The following is an 11,930-nucleotide window of genomic DNA, read 5'->3' on the forward strand; positions in this document are numbered from 1 at the left end:
ACAAAGCAGCCCATTGAGCTGTGAAATATCAACTGTAAAGCTGATCAGAATTGCTGAGATATTAAAATGGGATTTGGGAAACTGGTGTCTTAAAACCAATCAAATACCATGTTGTCTGTTTTGGCTACATTGTAAGTAAACACTGAGACAGGCTTAAGAGTTAATTCTTTATTTGGGAGGTAATATCGAGCACACTGGTAGGAGAGGGGATATGAAGCAGGAAAGAAAAGAAAACCAATAACAGGTGCTTTACCAAATAAATTACTTTTGTGAAGAAACAGATCCTAATTCCATGGAGAAATTCTAGGGGCCACTATTGGATGTTGGCTCCGCATTTCCCCCAAGAAAGTCCAAGGGAGCCATCAGGTGCACTCGTGTTGACTTATGTTGGGTCTTGGTTCTGGGCTGATTTGGGCACTGCTGTATCGGTTCCTTGTATTTCTCCCCTCTCTGTGGGTTGGCTATCTACACTTCAGTTACCCTTGGCCAGCACTTCTTCTAATCAGATTTTTTGCTTAGTGGGATCACCCAGAGTCTTAAACCTGAGTTGTCAAAACTCTTGGTTACTATAGTTAGTTCAGGCTGGGATCACTGTAGCTGCTAACTTGTTTTTTTTTTTAAACGGGGTACAAAGGTAGTCAGAGATGTCCCCATAAATGGTTTGAATTTCAAATATACTCCCTTGTATCCCCTTATGTAGCTGCAACTTTGGCACATTCTGATAATCTTAGCCAGTCACCCTGTCCCTTTGACAATCTGCCAGGAGTTGTCAACAATATCCAAATACTTACACATGTTCCTCATGTGTGTCATTAGAAGTGATAGTGACATGCCACTTTATTCTTATTCTTGAATCCATGTTTTCTAACAGGCAAATAGCACCACAGAATGCGCCATTGGTTCAAAGTATGTACTGCAGATTTTACTCGGACACCCTGAGATGTCACCCCAAGCTGGTGCATTCTGTACATTCATTCCAACTCTGTACCAAGCTGGCAACTTTGGATGTTACACCTTGTACTAGAACTTGTGGTTACATGAGTGATGTTGTCTCACTTAGACTATCATAAAATGAGTGCCTGGATTTAACATCCTGTTGTAAAGAATCCCATAGCTTCCTTGGAGTGTGGTGCTGCTGAGATTCTGTGTGGGGGGGGGGAAAGGCAAACACATATCTAGAATATTCATTAATCCTATGTGAACAAAACCTTCCTACCCCCAGGAGGCAAGAGAACTAAAAATAGATTGCTACTAAGTGGAGAGATATTCTACTGCGGAGATGCTGGGAGGCATGGCCTGAACTACACATGGGTACTTGTTTTGTAAGTGCACTGGGGAAGCACTAGGCTGTCTGAACACCAAAGCCAGATGCCCTCCTAGATGAACTACCCTGTTCAACTGGCAGCTTTGTGTACTTTTAGTTGTGAAGATTTCTTGTGAACATTGATGTGAGACATCTACATGCAGGAGCACTATGCTTCAGCTATACCAACAGACGGAGCTGGCCATACATTGCACAGTCCAGACTTTAAACAATTCTGCCATGTTAGTCATGGGAGACACCCAGAAAACCATAAATGTGAACTGATGAGGGTATGTTAGGGTAGCCACTGTAGGTAACATAGTTACTAAAGAGATATGAATCGTCACCCAGGAAAAGATATGAAATTGATTGTTGATGCGGGATCAAAAATTGCAGCCAGTACATCTCCTGAGAATTTGATGGCTAGTTAGTAAAACCCAAAATGGGAAACTTCTGGCTTAGTAACTAAGACATCTTGTCTCAAGGCAATAAGGCAGAAAATGATAGAAGGAGATTATGACACTGTGCTGGCCCCTGAGTGTGTGTGTGTATAGATAGAGAGATAGATAGAGATGCACACACATGCATGTGCACATACATATATAAATAATTAAAAAAAATTGAAGCCTCTGAATTACAAAGTAGTAGAAGAGAGTTATTTGAAATTGGACATAAAGCTTTCTATGGTTTGAGCATGCATGGCCTTTGTACTGGCTAGTTTTGTGTCAACTTGACACAGCTGGAGTTATCACAGAGAAAGGAGCTTCAGTTGAGGAAATGCCTCCATGAGATCCAACTGTAAGGCATTTTCTCAATTAGTGATCAAGGGGGATAGGCCCCTTGTGGGTGGGACCATCTTGGTTCTATAAGAGAGCAGGCTGAGCAAGCCGGGGGAGGCAAGCCAGTAAAGAACATCCCTCCATGGCTTCTGCATCAGCTCCTGCCTCCTGCCCTGCTTGAGTTCCAGTCCTGACTTGCTTGGTGATGAACAGCAATGTGGAAGTGTAAGTCGAATAAACCTTTTCCTCCCCAACTTGCTTCTTGGTCATGATGTTTGTGCAGGAATAGAAACCCTAACTAAGACAGCCTATAAAGTTCATGTGTTAGTGTCTTAATTTCTCAGTATGATTACACTGGGATGTGGGGCCTATTGGGATGAACTTGAGTCTTGACCATTACATGCTCATGGATGGGCTAACATTTTTCTGTTAGGAGTGGCTTAGCTATGTCAGGAGTTTGGTTTCCCTTCCTTCCAAGCACGTGTGTCTTCCCTTGCCCTTGATTCTGCCACATTTTGAAGCAGATTAAGCTTCCTGACCTAGGGTTTCCTAGCCTGCAAAACTGGCAACCTAAATGAACGTCCCTCTATAAATGGCTTAGCCTTGAGTATTTTGTTATAGTCTGAGAAAATAGACTAAGATAAAAACATTGACCAGATATGGATGGGTGCTGTTCATAATAGTGGGAAAGAAATGAGGTGGCTGGTAGGTATTTGAGGTCTGTCTATGAGTATTTTTTTTGTTGTTTATTTTTATGTGGCTTGGTTCACCAAATGGTTCTTAGAGTTCAGTTCATATTTCTCACAAGATTAAAAACTTTCATAAGAAACATAAAATTCTTTTAAGCATAACATTTCATTAGATAGATAAATTTATAAATCAACCACATTGTAACAAATTTGTTTTCATACGAAGCCCAGATGTATGTCCTAGTCTCTTCAGTGACACGGCAGGCCTGAGGGCTTTGTAAGGTGCACATAAGGAAATCCTGTTCACTTGCCATTTCCTGCTATAGAGGTCTGATGACCAGAGGGTGCTAATGTAGTGACCAGCATGACATTCTGCGACTTGACAGAGATCAACATCTCCAGACAGTGCTCTGCCAAGGGTGAGATAACTTCAGCTTGCTTCAACTTCCTAAATGTGGGCTGTTTTCTGTCTCAAATGCATATCTTAAGTCTATACCTTGCCTATTTGTCTCTGGTCACAGGATGCCCAAACACCCAAGGAAGCTATACTCTTGCTGCATCTCCTGGAAAAAAGATGTTGCCCCTTTGGGAGGGAAGTTTCATAACCCTTAGAGCCATAGGAAAGCACAGTCATTCCTGCTTCACTGTTGGGTTTGCAGGTCCATGTCTGTATTCTTTCTCTAAGAAAATAACACTGATAGAGGCCGACGTCACAATCTATAAGACCTACTCCATATGCACAAATACTGCCCCAGACCTGGGATTTTAGCTGTAGCATCAGTGTGCCGTTTTAATGTCCTATAGTCCCAGAAGATTCTAGAATGTCATGGCAACGGTGGAGTCTTTGTTTATGGACCTTCTCCCTTACCTCTCTTTTAAAGTGAGTCTTTTAGTCTAACAAAAGTTCTAACCCATTGAATCTAATTTCTGCCAATACCCAGTCATTCACCGGATTATAATAGATCAGCTTGCGGGACTGTACTACTGAAAATCAAACTCAAGTGCAGAATAATGTGTGAGGATGGAAAGCATCAGTGTAGCCTTCCTGTCACCCATCAAATGGCTTTCTGGTTCTGCAAGGAACAGAATTATGTTGAGAACTCAGTATTAATCTGTTACTGGCAGGTTGAACGTGTGTTGGTGGTAGTCACTCCGGGCTTTTGCAGTGGTCAGTGTGCTGTACCTACCCTCTGTAATGAGGACTCCATTACTAGTTCTGCAGTGAAAAATCTGGTTCACTAGATCCAATTTACCTCCTACACTTTGAGATCCTCTAATAGCAGCTTTAAAGGGCAGGATCTGGACCAAAGAGGGACAGAGAGGGAGCTGGGCCCTGAGATTGCAAGTCTGGGCAAGCATAGCTAACACTTCCTTGAAGTTGGTGACCTAGGTACTACTCCTTTCACCTCCTTCTAGCCTTGGGCCTTGAGACTGGGGTTCTCCAAGTTGATACTAAGATGGGGATTGGACCATCCCATCAGCACCTATTTAAACAACAACAACAACAACAACAACAACAACAACAACAACAACAACAACAACAACAGGAGGAGGGGGGCAGGATTAAAGTCTTAGCTGACCAGGCAGGGAACTCAAAAGCAAGTATTAAGTGTCAGATTTTTTTTTCTTCTTTTGCTGAGATGACCAGATCTTTATAGTCTGGCCTCAATCACTGTCAGACAGCAGACAGCTGCAGCCTCAGGGTATGCACAGCCTAAGTGAAGCGATTCTTTGTTGCAAACATGGACCTGCTAGAGCAACCAGCAGACCCTGCCCACCCCACGTCTCACATCTGGGCAGTGAGCCTTCCCTGAGGGGGGTTTAGGAGGCACCACAACCCTGATGGACTTCCCTCTTTATCCTGGTAACTCCTGAGCTCTGTTGATTTGGACATCCTCACGTCCACTAGCAAAATGCTTCTACCAAGGGGACCAGTGGTGTCACTGGTTTGGAAGTTGAGGTTTATCCAGAATAGGAGGGGGTTAATGTAGCAACCAGGAACCTAATTTCCACAGATAAAGAGGTAGTCCCTGTGAGTCGAGGGTCCGGAGGGACTGGAGTTAGGGAACACTCATTTAGATAAATGCACACTCCAGAGTAAAAGCCAATGAGAAATGATTGCAAACAAAGTCAGGGGAGATACATAACCCGGATTTCTCAAGAGTGAAGTTTCGTGACACATTATCAGGGAGAACACAGCCAGAGAGATGAAAGTGGGAGCAAACAAAATAAAGAATACTGGAAGGAAATTACAGGTGCCATTCTCAGCCACAGAGACAAGGGTGAAAAAGGCTGTGGGGATTCCTTCCTTGCTTGTCATGAATAGATATCCATACATTCCTGCACAGATGTGTGTGTGTACAGACTCTGTTTTTCTCTCTCTTTTCTTTTCCTCTTCTTTTAATAAGGCAAATATTGCTCAGAATAACATAACTGTGACCAACCTTGGGGTTCACCCATATTAGGGAAATTGGGTATGGATGCTAAGGGGTAGGTGAGGCTAGGGAGTAAGCCATTAATTTTGGTGTGTCCTGTCAGTTAGTGACTGGGGTTATAAAAATGCATTTCCCCGTCATAAGCAGGCTTCTCACTGCCTCTCAGACAGGCAAGCTGAAGGAGGCTCTACTCTCAGTTCACCTGCCATTCTGTCTGGTTTTCTCACAGTAATGCCCTATCCTGGGGTGAGGAGTTGCTTCCAACAGCAGTTGGTTTGGGTTTTAGCCTCTCTTCATTATCTCAGAGCCAGACTCACCAACCTTCTCCGAGTTACCAGATCCAGACAGGACATCCTTCCCCACTCCGAGGCATGCGTCTGGTACCAGGATGTGCCTGGGGTTAGGCACCAAGGGTATGGTAAGGGGCATACTCTACTTCAGATGCTTACCCTTTAGAAAGACTGCCCTCCTGGGTCATAAAGACAGCCTACTTACTCTAGAAGGAGGGCAAATGTCCGCCTCCAGGCATACAGCTACCTGCCTCTGCTTTCACTTGAGGCAGAACACACTCCATCCCAGCATGTTTTGTGGAAAGCCCCAGGGTCTCCCTAGGCCTAGAAGGGAGACAAGGCATCCCCAGAGGCTCCCCAGTGCAGCCAACAGAACAAAAGGGCAGGATAAGCCTGATTCCATTATCTTCGACCAACAGTCTGAGACAAGAATTTGAGGCGGCCATCCATTCTGACCTTTCTCTCTAGCCGCCTGGCAGCCTTTTCCCTGGAAAATGAAACTTTCCACAGTGTCTGTCTTAATTATGCATGGACATAGTTGATTTGCATATCCAAATACCCAGGCCCATGAAGCGTATGAATAATTTCAGCCTGATGGTTGGCTGCAGAAGAAAGTAAAAGACTGGTAAGCTTGTGATGTCCTCTAACCTGTATATACTTGCTATTCTGTATCCTCAGGGCTTGCATCTGTGGGGTCAAACAATTCTAGGTTGAAAGTCTTTGGGAAAGCCACATCTCTACTGAATGTGTACAGATGTCTGCTTTCGTGACACTATTTCCCCAAACAATGCATCATGACAAGTATCTATAGAGAAATTTGGTGTTGGGAATTTTAAGTCATCTAAACACAATGTAAAGTAGACAAGAGCAGGGCTTAGTGCAAATACTGTGGCAGTTTTCAGAGGGGAATCACTCCCCTATAGATGCAAAGGGATAACTGAACAGATTTGGTGCTGAGCAACTTAGCCTAAGAAAACTGAAACTGTACAGAAGTGACCAAATTTCATGGTTTTTACCATTACTTCCCATTACAAGATCATTCTGGTGCTTCCTCCACACACGCAGCTTCCCCTAGACAGTTTCAGCCCTACCAAGAAATCATCTGGCAGACAGAATCAACAGTGAGATACCATAGATCTAAAATCTTGGTGTTTTCTTGGGCCTTAGTCTGTTACTAACAGCAAACGGAGAATTTTGACTCTATCACCTTTAAAGATATTTCTAGTCCGGTCCGATTTTTAACCCTTCTGATGGCATTATCTTTTAATTAAAAGATTTATCTTGATATTTCTTTATGTGTGTACACACTTGTCTCTCTCTCTCTGTTTGTACCACATGTGTGTGGGTGCCCTCTGAGATTGTTTGTATGTGGCTTGCACACTTGAGTACAGAGTGTGTGGAGGCCAGATGAGGTGTTATGTCCTCTGCAGCTGAAGTTGCAGGTCCTTGTGAGCTGCGCAGCAAGCCCAGGAACTCTGCCAGAGCAGCAGGCACTTAACCACTAAACCATCACTCCTGCTCCTGGAAGGGAAATCTTGGGAATCAGTTTTCACCACTCCCATGAAATGCCTGAATATGGGTGCCTTATTAAAGAATAGGTTTAGTCAGTGTCTCAGGGTTTCTATTGCTGCGATGAAACACTATGACCAAGAAGCAAATTAGGGAGAAAACAGTTTATTTGACTTACATTTCCTCAGTGCATCACTGAGGGGAAGTCAGGACAGGAACTCACACAGCAGAATCCTGGAGACAGGAGCTGATGCAGAGGCTGTAGAGAGGTGCTGCTTAGTGGCTTGTTTCACATGGCTTGCTCAGTCTGCTTTCTTACAGAACTCAGGTCTACCAGTCCAGGAGCGGCGCCACCACAATGGGCTAGTCCCTCCCCTATTGATCACTATATGAGAAAATGCCTTTATAGCAGGATCTCATGGAGGCATTTCCTAAACGGAGGGTCCTTCCTCTCTCTAGCTTGTGTCAAGGTGACACATAAAACCTGCTAGTACAGTTAGCTCACAATTCTGGGATCAAGGGCCTGGGTGCTGGCTTTTGCTTGACTCTTGTTAGGGCCTTGTGATGGACAATGCTATGGGCAATAGAAACATACTGGGGAGGTGGAGGGTCACACCACCAGACCAAGAGCCCGAGGATGATTCAGAGCAGTTTGCTCTTTAAAACAACCCTTCCTCAAGAACTGAGAGGTCCCTCCAGAATAATTATTCCTTCCTGAGATCATGTTCTCAGCGAGTGAGGAATGAGGCCCCACATTTTCACATTAACTCATAGACTCTTGGGTAAAATCTCAAAACATTTTCAAGCCATAGCAGAGACATGATGGAAATAGCTTGAGACTCACATCCATCTTACCATTTTCCACAAGGAGGAACTGACCATGACATTCAGGATCCGTTTTTAAAACCCCAGAGAAGAACATCATTAACCTACTTGGTTCCGATGCTACTTTTGAAGTCAGTTATGGTCAGAGCTCAAGGAATTTTAGACAACAAATTTCAGTATCCATGGAGACAGTGGAGCAGCTAGTTCAACATCCTTAAGGAAGATGACGATCATAAAAAGATGGAATGGGATCTTGATGGTTGGATTTGAGATCATGAGAAAGGGACCGTAGTCGTGGGGCTGTCAGTCTCCAAGACTGAGGACAGGAGAGAGGATTGGGTTTCTCCCTGTCTTACTGGTGAAATAACCCAGGCTTGGAGAACAAGTCCAACTTTTGAACTCATTTTCTTAACCTCTAACTTACATGTCTCACTGTCAAAACATTGGAACCACCCTTTCTTTATAGGCACTTAGCATGAACTTAGCATGACAAGCCCTGCGATAAACAAGGAAAGCAACCCAAAAGAGACAAAAACAATCACATGGGATGGATCATGGCCATGGGAGCTTGTAGACATGACAAGGGCTTCTTGTTATGGTCCAATCTGTGAAGAACGATAGAAATCATGCAGCTGGGGGTTGGGGGTTGCAGACCTAGTTTGGTGGAGTAAGCATAAGGTACCTTCTCCAACCATGACTAGCACCCAGGAGGCCAGACCTCAAGGATGGAGTAGTGGTCTATGGCAAGGTGGAGGGTTTCATGTCTACTTTCTCACAGATCCATAGCCACTATGCTAACAGTAGGGGTCAATGAGTATTTTCCTTCTTTTTTTTTCTAAATATTTTTTATTAGGTTTTCCTCATTTACATTTCCAATGTTATCCCAAAAGTCCCCCATACCCCCCCAACCCCCCCTACCCACCCATTCCCACTTTTTGGCCCTGGAGTTCCCCTGTACTGGGGCATATAAAGTTTGCATGACCAATTGGCCTCTCTTTCCAGTGATGGCTGACTAGGCCATCTTTTGATACATATGCAGCTAGAGACAAGAGCTCCAGGGTACTGGTTAGTTCATATTGTTCCACCTATAGGGTTGCAGTTCCCTTTAGCTCCTTGGGTACTTTCTCTAGCTCCTCCATTGGGGGCCCTATGATCCATCCAATAGCTGACTGTGAACATCCACTTCTGTGTTTGCTAGGCCTAGCCTAGTCTCACAAGAGACAGCTATATCAGGGTCCTTTCAGCAAAATCTTGCTAGTTATTGCAATGGTGTCAGCGTTTGGAGGCTGATTTTGGGATGGATCCCTGGATATGGCAGTCTCTAGATGGTCCATCCTTTTGTCTCAGCTCCAAACTTTGTCTCTGTAACTCCTTCCATGGGTGTTTTGTTCCCAGTTCTAAGAAGGGGCAAAGTGTCCACACTTTGGTCTTCATTCTTCTTGAGTTTCATGTGTTTCACAATTGTATCTTATATCTTGGGTATTCTAAGTTTCTGGGCTAATATCCACTTATCAATGAGAACATATCATTTGAGTTCTTTTGTGATTGTGTTACCTCACTCAGGATGATGGCCTCCAGGTCCAACCATTTGCCTAGGAATTTCATAAATTCATTCTTTTTGATAGCTGAGTAGTACTCCATTGTGTAAATGTACCACATTTTTTTTTTTTGTATCCATTCCTCTGTTGAGGGGCATCTGGGTTCTTTCCAGCTTCTGGCTATTTTCCTTCTTAAGCTAGGATGTGTGTGTGTGAGAGAGAGAGAGAGAGAGAGAGAGAGAGAGAGAGAGAGAGAGAGTAAGAAAGAGAGAGAGAGAGCGCACATGTGTGTGCATATACACATGAATGTGTGCCCATGGGTCATGCTGTGCATCTTTTAAAATCGTGTTTTAGAGCTGAAAGATTTCAAAATTAAAATGTTGTAGGAAATTCCATGGCATGAGAATATACTTGCATAATATTTTCCTTTGAAATAAGGCTAGTTACAGAACAATTATTTTAGAGTAATTTCAATTTTGTGAAAATGAAAGGTTAAAAAATGTAAGTTACTTATCTTAGTCATGAGGTTGTGCGTATTCTTTTATTTTTGCTTTATTTTCCAGTATTCTATCTGGTGTGTGCATTATTTGATGTGGGGTAATGAGTTATGATAGTTCCTAATGTGATTAGCCTGAAGCCCTCTCATTAGCACAGCATTTGACTCATGCAAACTCACCCGATTGCTCTCGTCGGCCACATGAGAAGCGATGCTACCTCAAAGTGTGTCTCTGAGTGAGTTCTCTGAATCTTTTTACAAATGCTCTAGGTTTCCTGTCTTCTTTGACTGAGTGTGTCCAGCCCTGGGGCCGTGGAGGGGAGACTGTGCTTTCTAGTCATGGTAGCAGAAAGCAGGCTAACAGTAGGTATGAAGATAAAAGGGTCTGCTAGACACTTAGCTTTCATGCTTCATGCTGGCCATGGATCTACATCAGTATAGTGTGTCCTTAAGTGTACAGAGATGATGGTTTATGTTCTACACAATGCCTTTACATCAACAAACAAGCATCATAGCACAGAGCTTACTGTCCCCACAGGCAGTCCTGACACAAGAGCTTATGCATTTGTATTCATGGTCCCCCGCCCTACCTATAAAAAAAAATCTTTTTTTTTTTTTTTTTTTTTGGTAGTTCAAGTGTCTATTCTGTGGTGCCTTCCTTAGAACTGAACATAGATAGAATTAGTCACACTTTGTCTGTACTTCCACAGCACATTGTACATACCTGCCATTTTGGGGCAGTTTATAGTAAGTATTAGAATCTAGCAAAAACTCTGTTTTTCATGACCTTCGCAGGGTTAGGGATGGAGTCTTATTCATTCACATACACTTGGCATTTAGCACCATGATCAGTGCAGGGAAAGCATTCAAGTTCATTGACAAGGAAAGAATCCCGTTAAGGCCAAGCAACGTGGTTAACATCACCTCTGTTTGGGAGAGGAGTCAGCTAGTGAGTGATAAATTGAAATATCTAGATGAATCTAACCTTTAAACTTGTACTCTTTCAGCAATGTGATTGATAGTCACCTGCATCATCATTAGCATCATGACGAGAGCCACCATTACCACCACCAGCAGCAGCAACATTATCAGCATCTTCACCACCATGACCAGAGAAGACAGATACTGCCGCTGCCACCAACCTGGTATTGACTCAGGAGTATAAACACCGGATGAGGAATGAAAGCAGACTGCTGTTATTATCCCTCTCTCTCTCACCCTTTCTATCACAATTTGTCTCCTACACTTCCCTCCTCTACTCAAGACGCATTGGCCATACTGGAACCTGTGATGATCTTAGGATTTAAAAAAACATTTTCCAGTTAGCTGAAATAGTTCTGACATACCAGTGCTAAGTGTATACTTTCTATTGCTATGATAAAATACCCAACCAAAGCAAGGAAAGGAAGGAACGGTTAACTTCAGCTCACAAGTCAAGGGTGCAGTCCATCACGGTAGGGGAGTCATGGCAGCAGGGGAGGCAGCTGGCTGCATAGCTCGGGGATGCTAGGAAGCTGGACTCCTGGGTGATTGTGCATCCTGCCAAGTTGACAGTCTATGTTAATCATACTTAGAGTAATAAACTTGATTTGGTGGCCTTCAACGTCTGGCATGAGGGGATGTTCCATAGATGAGAACAGAGCACACCTCAGAGGGGTGGGTGCACAGTTTGTCCAGTTTGTCCCGCCGTGAGAAGGGCAGAGTTGCCCTTCCTATCACCATCCGACTTCAGGGTGAATGTGGAGTGTGAGTGCCTGAGCCTCTGCTTCATTTCTCAAGGCGCTATTGATTCGGGAAGTAATTTTAGACAAATCCCATTAGATCTCCGTGTGTTGGTTTCTTCACTTATTTAAAACAAGAAGGGTGGCGATTCTGAGTTCCTCCACAGCGTTACAGAGCCTTATATAGGATCATGTACATGAAATTGCTCTTCACACCAAGACACCCTCCGCACGGGCAAGGCATTCATGCTATTAGATGAGGAGGAGACAGAGCATGAGCTGACGAAACAGTATGTCCTCTTCTCTCCAATATTTTGGTAAATCCTAGGTCCCACTCTTTTTTAC

At 43.7% G+C, this 11,930-nt stretch overlaps 1 long non-coding RNA gene across 1 annotated transcript in view; it reads left to right on the forward strand.

Annotated features, from left to right (window-relative positions):
- Gm12718 (predicted gene 12718) overlaps positions 1-11,465 on the forward strand; it is a 109,689-nt gene extending 98,224 nt beyond the window's left edge. Inside the window, exon 4 of the long non-coding RNA NR_040673.1 lies at positions 10,872-11,465. This is a non-coding gene — a long non-coding RNA (predicted gene 12718). The remainder of the gene's footprint in view (positions 1-10,871) is intronic.
- The last annotated feature ends 465 nt before the right edge of the window (positions 11,466-11,930 follow it).

The sequence above is a fragment of the Mus musculus genome, chromosome 4 (assembly GCF_000001635.26).
Source record: "Mus musculus strain C57BL/6J chromosome 4, GRCm38.p6 C57BL/6J".
Taxonomy (NCBI): domain Eukaryota; kingdom Metazoa; phylum Chordata; class Mammalia; order Rodentia; family Muridae; genus Mus; species Mus musculus.